Genomic DNA, 12725 nt, shown 5'->3' on the forward strand with positions numbered 1-12725 from the left:
AGCCATGGAGATCTCATGAACATCTAAACCAAGATAAGATGTGCCCAAAGGGGGAAAATGTTTATCAAAGATCTTCCGGCTTCATTCAGAGTTAGTGCCAAATATAACCTTTGAAAAGAACTGCTGGCCTGCGCTCCTCTCCTCTGTACACACACGCATACACACATATAGACACAAGCACTTTTGTGGGGTTTTTTGTAAGATTATATTTATTTATTTGACAGACAGAGATCACAAGTAGGCAGAGAGAGAGGAGGAAGCAGGCTCCCCGCTGAGCAGAGAGCCTGAGGTGGGGCTCGATCCCAGGACCCTGAGATCATGATCTGAGCCGAAAGCAGAGGCTTTAACCCACTGAGCCACCCAGGCAACACCCACACACACACTTTTTGAGCAAATAGCTGGTCCCACTCAAATATATGAAATAAACTGGAAGAGAATGGCATAAGAAATGTTTTAAATGAAAGAAATCAACTTAAAATAAGGGTGACAACAAATACTACAAGAGAAGTTCCTCAAGGATACTATAAAAACGATCCAGCAGAGTCACAAAAAACAAAGACAACATTTCTATGAAGAAGAGAGAGAGCTCAAAATAGAGATACAATGGCTATAAGATAAAAGGAATAAAAAGGAGCAGACAGACTACAGCAGGAAGTTAGAGAAAACAATTTTTAAAATTAGCGACACAAAAGTCATTAGAGCATATGTATAAAATAAATATTATAGAAATACAGAAAATGCGAGCTAGACTTGAGAAATCACACAAATGAGATGCAAAAGGGAAAAGATATAAAAATGATTATACAGAAGGTCTTTGAAAGTTAGAAAAATAAAGAGCAGACATCAGCAAAATTCAGGATCCCAGGAAGAAAAACAGAACACGGGTGAAATTTAAAGAGAAACGTTCAAAGACATAATAAACTCTGGATCCTGTCACTGCTGACTCTCCACGGGAATGTGTAATCCAAAGATTTTTTTAACTAAAGACATTTTGAAATGATCAAGTACAAGACACTTAGGGGATCAAGATAAGACATAGGAAACATGAAAATCTTCTGCACTGAACTCTAACCTTTATACAAATATATATAAAGATTCCCACAAAGTCATACTCCAATAGCTCACAAAGAATAAATAAATATGTTCGCTCCAAGCATGATCTATGTAATGACCAGAAACTGGTAGGCAGGCTAACAGGTATTTTGTACGCTCATATTCATAGCAGTATTATTCTAGATTGCCAGAGGGTAGTAGAAATTGAAGTATCCATGTACATATTAATGGATTAAAAAATACATAAATACAATGGATTGTTATTCAGCCTTAAAGAACATTTTGACACATGCCACAACACAGATGAACCTTGAAAACATGATGTTCACTGAATAAGCCAGTCATTAAAGGGCAAATACTATATGATTCTACTTATAGGAGATACCTACAATGGCCAGATTCATAGAGACAGAAAATAGAATTGAGGCTGCCAGGGGCTGAGGGGAAGACGGAAAGGGACAGTTTTTGTTTAATGGATACAGAGTATCAATTTTGCAAGATAAAAAGAGTTCTGGTGATGGTTGCACAATATGAGCATATTTAATGCCACTTAACTGCACACTTAAAAGTGGTAAAGATGGGGCGCCTGGGTGGCTCAGTGGGTTAAGCCGCTGCCTTCGGCTCAGGTCATGATCTCAGGGTCCTGGGATCGAGTCCCGTATCGGGCTCTCTGCTCAGCGGGGAGCCTGCTTCCTCCTCTCTCTATCTCTCTGCCTACTTGTGATCTCTCTCTGTCAAATAAATAAATAAAATCTTTAAAAAAAAAAAAGTGGTCAAGATGGTCCATTTTGTGTCATGTGCATTTTACCACAATTAAAAAAATGAAATGAGTTATTAAGCCGTGAAGAAACATAGGTGAATCTTAAATGTGTATTGCCAAGTGAAAGAAGCCAGATACATACCCTATTATTTTAATTATATGAATTCTGGAAAAAGAAAATCTATGGAGATGACAAAAATAATTTTATGGTTGCCAGTAGATTGGGTGAAGGGGAGCATGGTCGAATAGGTAACGAACAGTGGATCTTTAAGAGGGATGAAACCTGGTACTGCAAGAAGTTCTTCCCATGGGGAGGTTTTCCCTTCGCCGCTATTCTTCAGAACTTTTCCGGACTAGGGCGGTAAAGGAGGAGGCATCCACTTGGACCTCAAGCCAGCATATCATGCAGAGGCATCCATCAGTCAGACCTGAGTTTCTTCTGCTGCTGCTCATTAGTTGTAGGTAACTCCCAATCTGATCAAAACCATATTAGGGAAGAACCCACAACAGTAGAGGGAGCAGCTACAACGGAAGTCTCGGCTCCCTCCCAGAGCCGGGCACTCCTTCCTTCTGATTCTGCTCCGTCCCAGTCTTCTAGGTACCATTTCCAGGAGAGTACCATTTTACAGGAGAATGCTGCTGTGCACATCCAATTTTATGGTTGGCTAGACTAGATAACACTCAGTTTCAAGTGGACAACTGGGGGTGCATAGTCACTCTGTGTACTGGTAGGAAAACAAGAGCTGATTTTCCAAGAACAAAATGTGTTGTCAGAAGAGTATACAGCCTTCCTAAAAGTCTTTAGAATTCTGACTCTGAGGCTACTAGGGAAGCTGGCTATACAGGATCTACCACAGACATCTGGGACTTATGATTCATTAGGCCCAAGTGTAAGAGTAAGCTTATATCATGCCCCATGTCTCACGCACACCAGTTTCTTGCTCTGAGACATATAAAAACTACCAGCCTTTGGAATGCCCAGAAAATAGGGTCGAGTCATACAACAAATGATATATGTATTGTGTCTAAAATTCAGTGATGCCCATTTACTCTCATAGCTCTTTTTTTGTGGTAGATGATTTAAAAACACCAACTTATCTTTCATTTCAGAAGGGCATCTCAACATGCCACAGACCCTTGGACCTTGAGAAACTTCACAATGGTGTCATGGCCCTGGATTTTCACTAAGGTTGTATCTTAATCTCTTGCAACACATGTCTTACTAAAGTATCCTAGGATCTCGGCACCCTCCTACTCATCAGTTCTAGTTGTCACAATCCCATAAATGCAATGAACCAGTGTGGTGTCCCATTGAATGTTGAATATCAAGTGATTAATATAGCACTTAAGCTTGGTAAGAAAAGAGCCAGAAAATTGGCAGTCTTGACACAAGTCAACAAAATAAGACATGCCCTTACCATATGAAAGCAAAATGCTTTTGCTTTCCTTTCATGCGAGATATGACAGAAAAGACAAAGCATCCAGGGAAGAGTACATCAGATGTCAGGACTGATGCTGATTGGCTCCAGTATAGATAGCACATCTGTAACCACGAACACTGGCATTACCACCTGATAAAGCCAGTTTAAGATACAGTCACTCTCCATGACTCATGGTTTATGCAAAGGCCAAAATGGCGAGATTAATGGATAGGAGATTACAAACACCAGTCCTGGGCCACCTCATCAATCTCTCCTGGGATGTGATGTTTATTTTGTCAAGAGCAGAGGCTGTTCTGGGAGCATTCACTTAGCAATTCGTATTAAAATACTTGCTCACTCTATGCGTAAGGAGAATGATATGAATATTTCACTGGGAAATAAATACATCTTTTCCCATAAAACAAACTCTGGACCTGGAAAACAACCAGAGACTGACAGAGCAGAGTGTCGCACAGTATGGAAAACCCAGCACCTGGGAACAAAGATGCATCAATGAGGAAAAATACAACAGAGGTGAAAGGGATACTTCTCTGAGCATACTTTTTCATACCTTTCAAAAAGATTAAACCATATACATGTTCTACATTTTTAAAAAAATACATGGAAAAAGGAAAAAATGGAACACTGAATGCAGAGAGAAAGAAATTAAACTAATTGTATGCCGAAATAAGACGATAAGAACAGAAATAAAAAAATACCAAAACCCTTAAATCAAGTTACTCATGAACAAATACTCTGAAGCATTTTAAGGATAAACAGAACTTCCAAAAAAGGAACATCTTAGACTTTGTAGTTTTGGGGTGGAGTGGTATTCGTGTAACACATCTAAAGTTATTATATGAGAAGAGTAGAAGAAAGCACATGTATGTATATATGTTTTAAAGGCAGCTTTCTCCTTATGAAAGGAAAGAGACACGAGTGTGGAATGGGATAGGTGAGGAAGAAACCTGTATTGTCAAATTTGAATTGGAGATTCAAATCAGTATATGCAATTGGAAATACCAGTGTATCATTACGGACAATGATAATGATGATAAATGATAATGATGAAAGTAATAATATAGCTCTATTTGCTAAAAGGGCATGGAAGCAAAGTTATTTAAACAGCAATGATCCCATGTAGGTTTCAGAACTAGGTTTCTAAGTGCCCTTCTACTGCTCTAAAAGGAACAAGAAGACTCCTTGGAAAACTAGTTGGCCTTCAAAATTATACTAAGGATCCACAAATAGACCCCTCAGTACTGCACATTTTGGCATTAATATTGTATGGCAATATTACATTCGTGGGATAATTCAATTTGTTAATTTATTTTATTTTATTTTTTGTAATTTTATTTTTTTCAGTGTTTCAAGATTCAATGTTTATGAACCACACCCAATGCTCCATGCAATACGTGCCCTCCTTAATACCCACCACCAGGCTCACCCAACCCCCCACCTCCTCCCCTCCAAACCCTCAGTTTGTTTCTCAGAGTCCACAGTCTCTCATGGTTCATCTCCCTCTCTGATTTCCCGCAACTCACTTCTCCTCTCCAATTCCCAATGTCCTCCATGTTATTCCTTTAAATAGCATGTTAGAGATTGTCTACCGGTGATCAGAATTCATCTTTATTTGTCTCTGTTCTTTGTACTGCAAAGACTGGAAAGTTGGAGAATATATTTCCAAATTCCTTTGGGGCAAGAATTCTGAAAATAACTGAGTTTTGTCCAGGGAGATGGACTGGAATGAGTTTTGAATAGATAAGAGGATCTTTTTTCTCTTGTAACCATTAAAGCACAGGCTTTTAGTGGAGGTAAACGTCCAATAGACAGCTGAACTCTTGACTCCACTGGATTTGGGACTATGGAGTAGCTGTAATGTTGGATACCACTAACAAATTCCTGAGCTCGAGCCCGCAGTTTCAACATCACATGGAAACCTACTTGTGCTCACCTCCCTTCCCGCTCACTTCTTTATGCCAAACCTCCTAATCTATTTGGGTAAGTACCACTTCCATCTACAAATCCCTTTCCACTTGAAAAATCTAGAGTAGTTTATGTATTCTTACACTGAACTCTAACTGCTATAAAGGATTTACAATTATTTTTATTATTCTTTGGAGAATACTTTAAAAACATTCAGAAGCTGCTCATGTAACTGGGACATCCGAAAACCTTTTCTGACCTAATCTTTCAAGTTCATAATAATGAGTGTATTTCCTCTAAAGGAAGAATCATTGTTTATATTCATATAAGCATCTGTTATCATAATAAAAAGTACCCACTCCAATGTTTCAAAGATCATGCTCATATTAGAAATATTTCATGGTCTGGGAACATCAAATTCTAGATAATTCCTTTTGTAAACAACACAAACCATTGTCATCACGGCTCCATTCTCCTCCACTGCTGCTTCTTACAGAACCCTGTCTCACAGTGCTATGACTACTTTTCAACCTGTCACCACGACCACATCAAAACCTTCTCTCTCGTAATTCTGAATGCTGGCAGGATCTTGAATGTGCCATCTTCTACTAAACCCATACTCACATGTGCCTCACACAGAGTCACTCTACTAATCCTTGAGGAATGAGGGCTTCCCCACCTTCACAATCCTACTATATAAGACAGTGTACAAAATAACACTTCTATAAAAGTGCTTGACTCATCGACTCATTATTTAGTGTTTCCTCTCTCTAAAAATGTCCCCTGCCCTTCTTCCGTTGACTGACCCCAATTTGTCCTCTAGAACTCCAGAGAGACAGAAAGCCCCTAGGGTTCTTCCTCAGCCTCCTGCCAACCATGGCATTACCTGTTTCCATCGCTCCTGCCTTTACCTCTATGAAACCACTTCACAGGCTTCTCTGTTATCCTCCATAATTCCTGATGTCCTTAATGTATAACTATGGTCATGAGAGCAGTCAAAGAACATTATTCATGTACCAGTTCATGATAGAGAAAAAGCTGTTTCCTGGATATGCCCTAAAATTTACTTTAAAACAATCCAGTAGGTGGAGGAGAATAGATGAAGGAAAAAATGAATCATGGATGGCCATGAATGAATAATTCTTGAAGGGGGAGATGGGTAGATAGGGGTTCATTATATTTTGTTCTGTGTTTGCATTTGTTGTTTGAAATTTTCCATGGAAAAAATTTCAGATTTCACCCCAACAATTCAAGGAGCTCTTAAAGAGCCCACTGCAATCTAGCCCCTTTAGCTACTGTATCTGCTGAAATGCCATGGGGCCATGGGGCTGCCTCCTATTCAAGTTCATGCTCTACTTGGTAGCTGGGCTACTGATGCTTGCCTAGGATATGGACACTGATGACACAGTGAGACATGCAAGCTAAGGCTGTTGATTCCTGGGGCCCTGATATCATGCCATTGCAGATAATGATGGAGGCAAGGACTACAAGTACCATCTCCATAGATCCTTGTACAACCTGCTGTTTTTTTTTTTTTAACATATAATGTATTATTTGCCCAAGGGGTACAGGTTTGTGAATGATCAGGCTTACACACTTCACAGCCCTCCCTATAGCACATACCCTCCTCAATGATCATAACCCAACTACCCTATCCCTACCCTCCCAGCCACCAGCAACCCTCAGTTTGTTTCATGAGATTAAGAGTCTCTTATGGTTTATCTCCCTCCTGATTCCCTCTTGTTTCATATTTTCCCTCCCTTCCATGGCCCCCCCACCCTGCCTCTCAAATTCCTCATATCAGAGAGATAACATGATAATTGTCTTTCTCTGATTGACTTATATCACCTAGCATAATACCCTTTAGTTCCATCCACATCATTTCAAATGGAAAGATTTTTGCCATTTGCATTTTTGATGGCTGCATAGTATTCCTTTGTAAGTGTACGTGTGTATGTATGCAAACCACATCTTCTTTATCCATTCATCCATTGATTGATTGATGGACATCTAGGTTCTTTCCATAGTTTGGCTACTGTGGACATTGCTGGTATAAACACTGGGGTGCACGTGCCCCTAGAGATCACTACTTTGTATCTTTAGTAGTACGATTACTGGGTCATACAACCTGCTGATTTAATAGTGTTAGCACTAATGATTGACTCCTGGTACTACAGAGATCCAACTGACACTTCAGCCAAATAGCATCCTTTGAGTTTCACTTATCTTTTATGGTAACCACCCCCCACCCAGAAGACATCCAAGTCTCTTGTAGGACCCACGGGAGGACAGTGATGAGTTTATGGGATCATCTGATACAGATGTGCCTGACTATATTCAGAATAATACTGCCATGTCCTCTCTGACCCTTACATTTCTTTACACCCAACCTATGCTCCTCTGGCTTGCACTACTCCTATAAGTCAATCCTATTACAGGAAAACACACTTCTTAAAATTTCTATTTATTCATTAACTAAAAATTATCCGCAACACTGTACCAGACACTATATGTGTTATTTAAAACTCTACTATGTAATATTCAAAGGGAAGTAACTTGTTGGTTTTAGTGAATTATAATGTAAAATACTATTATTCTATACAGTATGTGTTTAAACAGTATTTAGTCGGACTATATCACAAATCATCTGGAAAAGCCTAGAGGGAAGAACTGAGATAATTACTATAAATCACATTTGGTGAGGTAGGTTTTGCTAGGGCTTAAACTAATCACTCATTGGGAGTTTATACCTCTGGAAGGATCACTAACTTATTCAGGTCACCTAGGTACTATTTGCTGTTTTTATTACTCCCTAGTCCCTAAAGCTAAACAGGTAATAAAAAATCAACAAAGGCTTTCTTTCCCACTCATCTGCTATAAATGATTTTACCTTTGATTCTTTGCCATTACCTCAGGCAAATACAGAATCCAAATGTGATAATATTTAGATTTATTTTTTGGCTTTTTAAAATTTTAATTTTAATTTGTTCAAAACTGCCCACTGTAACTCAACATTTACACCCAGGCTTAGAAACTTTTGGAAAGGGATTTTTTTTTTTCTGTTTTAATGAGGGAAAATTACACGGAGGTAGTAAAGCTAGATTTGCTTTCTTCTTTGTGGTTTCAAACATCTGAGAGTTCAATTCCCTGAAGAGTTACTTCAGTAGAACTCCAACTTTTATTCAAGTAATGTTATTTTATCCACTTTTTCCAATTACATTTTCTTAGTATTTTTATTTTTTACCATATTCATATGGGCTCTTTGTAGAGAGGCTTCATGAAACACTAAAACTTTATTGTTAGAGGTTTCTGTAAATAAGGCTACTGTATTAATCAGAAATTTTATATTCTATTAGTGTTTGAAGCAACATCACCCCGTAGAAGTTTCCTAGATGTTGAAAATGGTCTGTCTCTGTGCTGTGCAGTGCAGTAACCACCAATCACGTGGCTGTTGAGTTCTTGAAATGCAACTAGTGCAACTGAGGAACTAAACTTTACATTTTGTGTAATTTTAATTGAAATAACTATGTAGCTAGTGACTACCACCGGAACAAGTACAGAATATAAAGGAGCAAAACTTTAAATGGCAATAAAAGCAATTTTAAAAGCCCAGCTCTGCTGCTAGCTTGCTGTGTGGCCCTAGAATGGGGATTTCATGACCCAAAGAAGTACAGGGCTGGGCCACAGTGGGGTTTCCGAAGCATTCTGCGCCTAGTCTCCTGGTAACAGTGGCAGCCCACACCTTGCACCTGGTTTCTTTCTTGGGCCTGGGATCTCCACCAGAAAATGTATATGGTTTATGAAGACATAGGATACCCTGAATGGCATATCATCCTCGGTTACTTCCACTCTGACTTTTATTCCAGTGGCTTCCCACCAACAAATAATGGAAAGCTGATACACAAAATTCAGACCTTTTAAAGAAAGTAACTTCTGCTCTTTTATCAAGAGATAAACATCAGCTCCATCATTTCCTTGGCATAATTACATAGATTTGTCCACTGAATACTCAGCAAAGTAGATTTGTGCTTTGGTTTACTTTCTGGTCTTCTCATGTGTGTGTTTTTCGTTTGTTTCTTTAATAATAGCATGGTAAATTCTGGCTGTTAACAAGACTTTGGGGGATTTATTAACTTCAGGCGACAGCCCTTCATTAAAGCTGTCCTCACCGTAATTGTCATGAAATGCTACTATTATCACCTCATGGCTGGGCCAGCTGTTGCGGAGACAATACTGATTTTTCAAGTACATCAAACATGTGAAGCACAACTGAGATCCAAGGGCAAATGATATTAGAAAAGCAATTGTGCTGTACAAATTGTAGTGCCATATCCAGGGTATATATTTATTTTAGAGCTGTTCACACGTTTCTTAGACCTTTTAAATTTGATAGCTGCTTACGCACTGGGACAGTTTTGGGATATTAAGTATTTTTATGTTTAAAAGTCCCCAAATGTTTACATCATAAACATTGCGCAATACTATGGTTATAACCATAAAATTAATTTGATAATTAAATAGTCAAGCTGAACGCAGTAATGTCAAGCACAAATTATAAATGTTCTCGTTAGCCGTCTAAATTGGTACTTCATTAAGCGGCAAGGAAAATCTGGGCAAACTAGCATTGCTTTGCAAAGCCGATAGAAATTTCGGACTCCCTCCTTCCTTTCTTGAGGTGGCCAGTTGAATCAACATGTCCCTTTTCAACTCCCCAGTGTTTAAAAGAGAAAAGAATGTAAAGAAAGCTTGAGGGAAATAATGACAGAACCATGGAAGTGGAACAAGTAGGTTTGCAGCTGCCGAGCATTTGCGAGCAGACTTTATTTTATTTTTCTCAGTAATTGTGCTTCTCAGATTTAAAAAAAAAAAAAATTCTTTGTCAGAAATACACACTGAATGTACAGAGCCAGTGTTGAGCACCTGATTTTCTAAGTGTGAGTTTCTCTTCCCTTTCAGTGCTGAACATCTGGAATGTGCCAGGCACGCCTGTCTTCTCTCTCCCTTACTAACTCATCCCATCGGAGCCTTTGTTCTCAGTCCTGGGCGAAGTGCTTCTCCTCAGAAGTCACCTCTTACCCCGTATAAGGGATAAATTACATCAGTCTGCTTCTTCCCTAACGTCTACTTAAAACTTAATCACTCTCTCCATCTTAAACAGCTTCTTCCGGTGTTTGTGATGCTGTGCCATCCGGGGTCATTTTGCAATCTCTTTAATATAAGAGGAATAATGATTTGCAGATGTGTAACTCTGTGCTTTATCTCTTTTAAAGTCCTCCTTTCCCAGGGCTTTCTCTAAGGGAAGACAAGGGCAAGTCTTACTAAAAAACAAGATTTGGGTCAGATTTGGAGTAGCTTTAGGGTAGCAGGAAAGATGTTATTTCTGGATTTCTTTAGCATGATGTGTCATAAGACTGGCTTTTGTAGGAGAAAGGATTTCTTGGTGCATTAGCTCTTGTTTTGGAAAACAAATGCTTGGCCTGGAGTGTGAGATCCCTTCTATAAGGCAGGTTGATGGGTGTCTTGGCAGGAAGAGGAAGGAGGAACAGTGAGAGGAACGGAAATAAAGAGGAATCTACTGGGGGCAGCAGCACTGAGTGGCTTCAATGAGCATCAAATCCAAGTCCCGATACTTCAGTCCATGACCTTAGGCAAATTATTCTGACACTTTTTTCCTCCTTATCAGCCTTATCCAATGATGATGATATTAACTACCTTTTAAAGTCGTTTTCTCATAAGGTGGTTGTCAAGATTACAAGCTAAATCACTTAAAACCATGCTTGGTACACAGTAAATGCCTTGTTAGTGTTTGTCAAATATCTTATTGTCTATAGGTCTCCATATTCTGGGCCTGACTCTTGGAGCAGGAAGGTGTCTTAAATAAGTAACTTTCCACTGATGACTCTGGTGGACTTGCTTCAGAGGCTGTTCCCACCCCAACCTGAATCTGCAGGCTGCCACTTCAGAGTAATCTTGACAAGACAGCATGGTAGCCGAAGGAAGCCTGAGTTTAGTTTGTTCTCTGGAGATGATTTCGTTCCCAGATAGGGATGGCCCTTGGGGGAGGGGAGCGGGTCATATACCCCAAAAGGATGGATATGGAATGAGTTGAGGTATTGGCCGGGCAGCTGACTCCAGCAAGGTCACCACTATGAAGGTAAAATATTTCCCATCTGAGATCACAACCCAACCTCAGAGGGTCCACAGATGCAGCCAAAGGCAACAAGGATAGCAAGAAAGATGAGGAGCTGGGTTTTGATCCTCCCAAGAAGGAGAATGGGCCACAAAGTACATCAGCCCAAGGCTAATGTAGAGGCTAAAGCAAAGTACTCTGAGTCAGAGACTCTCACACAGACACAGGGCAGCAACACTGGAGAAAGAAGGGAAGTTAGTGATCATGTGGAATACTGAATGCCAAGAGCTCCAGCCTCGTGCTCCCATTAGGTGGTCGGAATCCTGTATGCAGAATGATCCAGGCATACTTGGAAAAATATTTTCTTGGGAAACATAACCAGGCTAAGATTAAATTGATTTTATTGACATTGGTTATTACCTCTTAAAAAAAAAATTAAAAACCCTATTCAGAGCAGTCTATAAGATCACGTTGCAAACAGTCCCCACCACACGTAGGCATATATATCACCTGGCAGATCCTGTCAGTTTCTTGCATCCTCTTAAACAGGAAAATACAACAAAGTAGGATCAAACACTGTTGGGTCCATGGTCAAAGGAATGAGACTGATACAAAGAGAAGGTCAAGCAAAGCTTTATTTTGTGCCAAGCATCAAGAATCAGACTGACCATCCAGGGACGTCTCTTGCAAAGAGGCGACCTCTCTCTGCCTTACAGACTAGCTTTTAAGGGCAAAGGCCATGTGGTTGGGCCTGGCCATGCACAGATGACCAATGAGATTGTAATACACAGAGAAAGCTGCACAGCCATGCTAGGTCACACATAAGTGACCAATTGAATTACAATTTACCCTATAGTAGATATTTGAACTAGCCTATCACCTTGGTCAGAATTGGTGCCCAAAAGGCGCCCAAAGGGCGGGGCCCATACTCCTTGGTAGCTAGGGAGATGGTATGCACCCCCACTGATTGGATACCTCCACCTGTCCTGACCCACCCTTGTATTTGGGCTTTGTTACCTGGGACTGGTTTCCAGGACTTGTTTTTAAGTAAGTCCCCTGGGGGAAAGGGGGCACAGGGACAGTTTAAGTTTTACTGCATAAACAACAAAATCACTATTTAACAGGATGGAGCTGCTTTGGCTAAATAGGCCCTTACATTCCTTAAGAAAACCTATAACATGTAAATTATCCCAAACAAACAAACAAAAACCATAATGCATCTTAGAGAAAAAAAAAATTCTCTTCAGAAGGAAGAATTGTATTACTAGCACTCTACCAGTGAGCTAATAGATGATACTTAATGCATGGTACAGGACTGAATTGTATAAAGAAACACGAAGAAAATAAGAAAAACCTTTTTCATTTAAAAACATCATAGTAGAATTTAAAATTCTGCTAGGAGATTAGGAAGTTACAACAGAGAAAATCTCCCAGA

The sequence above is a fragment of the Mustela putorius genome, unplaced genomic scaffold (assembly GCF_011764305.1).
Source record: "Mustela putorius furo isolate JIRA1106 unplaced genomic scaffold, ASM1176430v1.1 tig00000508_pilon_pilon_pilon, whole genome shotgun sequence".
Lineage (NCBI taxonomy): Eukaryota > Metazoa > Chordata > Mammalia > Carnivora > Mustelidae > Mustela > Mustela putorius.